Raw genomic sequence first — 3,153 nt, forward strand, 5'->3', positions numbered from 1 at the left:
CAATGAAGCATGGACTTGATAAGGTTCCTGACTCATGATCATTTATGATAACATGGCAAAAGTTGCCTTCAAAGAGGTTGGCAACTAGCAAAATTTCCTTGAAGAGGAAATTCCCTATTGAAAATTACCAGTGTTCAGGCGACTAGTTGAATCGGTTTCTTGGGTTTGAGGAGACAGTGAAGAATAGCAGAAAGAACCCAGGCTTTACAGGGAAACAAACCTGGATTTGAACCTTAGCTCTATTGCATGGTCGCTGTGTGGCTCATCTGTAAAATGGGGGTAATAAGACTGCCCTTGCAACGTGGTTTTAAGAATTAGGTGCTGGTGTATACAAGATCTATAATAAGTGCTCAATGAGTGGTAGTTATTAATTTTCCTCCATCCATGTGTAAGAGGACAATAATGGCATAATGATCTCTATTCCTTATTAGATGCCAGGCAAAAACTTTATAGACTCTCTTTTGAATCTTCATAACAATCCTTAGACCCAGGTATTATTGATATTTTTCATAAATAAGAAACTTAGATTCAGTAAGGTTAAGTAGCATACCAAAGTCACTTGGAAAGTAAGCTGCAGAGACAGGGTTCAAACCCAGATATGTTCCACTTATCACCACTATTCTACACTCTCTCCTCACATCCTTTGGAATCAGGATGCTGATTCTATTCTATGGATGGTCCTTCTTTGCAAGTCTTTTTAGGCTGAAAGAGAAGCCATGATTAACTAATAACGACTTTTAAAAATCTCAGAACTAATTCTTTGAAATGCATGTGAGGGGGAAAAGCTCCAGATTTCTGCAGTTCTAGTGGAGACCCTCAGGAACCAAGGTGAAACTAGAAAGCAGTGAGACAGATGTTTGACTTTTAGCTTAAACAGTGGAATTTTTAGTGCTCTGTGTTTGTTTTAGAACATACTTTATAGCAGTTGCTGTTGAAATGATGGGAAGATAGAAATCTCTTTTAGCATTTGGAACTTTCTTTTTTCATTTTCTTTGAGTGGCAGTGTTATGACTGGCTTCAGAAGATGAAGTTTTTAAGACATTTATGCTAACTTCCGACGTTAGCAGATTTCCTCTAGCTCTGCTGTAGTAAAATTCGGGTAAACAATTTTATTCCATGCCTTCCATTAACGAGGTCAAAAGATTAAAACATACAAGGCTGTGTTCCTTTCAGTCTAACAAAGCATTTAGCTGCGATTACACTTACCGTCTTGGGGTTTTCTTGCTTCTTAAAGACTGTTCTGATTTCCTTGGTTGAAGCTGTCTAGTGACTCTGTTACCTGGACTTGTAGTTGGAGACAGTGGTTGAAGGGGAGCCTGAAGGCTCTTTCTTCTATGCTGGGGTCCTGCAGGTCCTAGCATGCTAAAGCTTGGGAAATGGCCTTATAGCCTGATTTGTAGACTAGAATGCCAATTGTAGAATTACAGAACTGAATTTGTTACTTTGCTGATTTGTCCTTTTGTCAGTATTACTATATCTGGAAAGACAAATAACCATCAGTTAACCCATCAGCAAATAGTTTAGGAATGTTTAAAGAGTACCTACCATGCTATGGATACCATGGCAGTTACAAGGAAGTGTAATACACTGGAATGAGCAAGAGATCCTGGAGAAGAAAGCTCAAGTCTGATGATGATGATGATAATGACAATGACGATGATGATAGTGGTGGTAACTATCAATTACTGAGCATCTTTCATGTATCAGGATGAAGAATCTGCCTGTTTCTAAAACTCCTACTCTTTCTAACATGTCCATTTCCCTGTAACTGCCACAGGGCTATAGCATGGTAAATATTCTGTAGGTAGCTCACAGAATAATGTCCCATGGTTAGGAAGTAACAGGGTCAGGGACACTAGTGATATGACATCAGAAGTATAAATTAAGCTCCTTCACCCCTCTAAACTTTATTTTCCTAGGCATAATTATACCTATGAGGTATCAAAAGGTAGTTGTAAGAGGCTTATACAAAGTACCAGGTGCGTGGAAGATGTTTCATAATTGGTAGTAATTATTAACATTATTACTGTTATTAGACATAGCCTTGCCCTCTAAGAAGTCTCCATGACGTGGAAGGGAGTTTTAAGAGGAATATGGTCAACAGTGGTAAGTGCCAGAGAGAGGCCAAAACTTCAGGATAGTAAGAACGGGTAATAGTGTTTTGTTACCATGGAGTTACTGGAAAAGGAACTCAGGTAGGTCATGAGGCTGGGCCAACTGGAAATTCGTACACCTCTTTCCTGCATGCAGTGCCCTAGTCAAGGTCATGCAATATTTTGTTTTTCACTAGCTCCACACTGGGACTGCACTAATACTGATTCCCCGTGCCTCACCTCCCTGGTCCTTGGGTGGCTACATTTATGTCCCTGTGGCAGACTCAGATCCATCATTCCGTTCATCCCATTCTTCTGAAGCTGCCCTCTACGCCATAGCTTCCTTTCTGCCCAGGAGAGGCTGATTATGTTCCCAGGGAAGCTATCCGCAGCCTTAGCCTTGGGGTTTGTAAGTGAATAGAAGACACTAAAAAGTTATAGTCTACTGAAGGCTGCACCAGGAGACTGAATGGATGGGAACCTTCTCCTTCCTCTGTGACTTGCTGAACTGTAGTTGTCATTAACTTTGTTTTCTAGCTCGTTAACTGCAGACGGAGAGATGATAAAATGCTGCTCCATTTTGCAGAGACAATTGTTCCAGCAAATTTCAGTACTTGCTTCGGTCTTTGTTTAGAACAAATTTAAATTTATGTAAACAAAATCTTCCTCCTCCTGAATATTTCAGCTTTTCCTTTTTTCCCCTTGATTGCTCTAAGTCTGAATGAGAGCAGCACTGGACCTCAGATGCCCTTTTATTGAGGCATCTCAAAGAACTTTGCTGAAAAACATCTCAGAGGTGATTTTTAACTAATTAATTAACTATTGAGTGGGCCAAAAGATTAGTTCGGTTTTTTCCTTAAGATGGCTCTAGTAGCACTTAGTTGTGTTTAGCTTCATTCGAAACAATTTTGTTAGATTGTATGTGACAGCTGTCATATCAACGTGCATTTAAAAAAAGACTTATCAAAATTGGTGAATTTTTGTGTAGCCATTTTAATATTGGAGATGGAAGAAAAAAAGCAACATTTTAGGCCTATAATACTTTACTATTTCAAGAAAG

Source organism: Eubalaena glacialis, chromosome 5 (assembly GCF_028564815.1).
Source record: "Eubalaena glacialis isolate mEubGla1 chromosome 5, mEubGla1.1.hap2.+ XY, whole genome shotgun sequence".
NCBI classification, from domain to species: Eukaryota; Metazoa; Chordata; class Mammalia; order Artiodactyla; family Balaenidae; genus Eubalaena; species Eubalaena glacialis.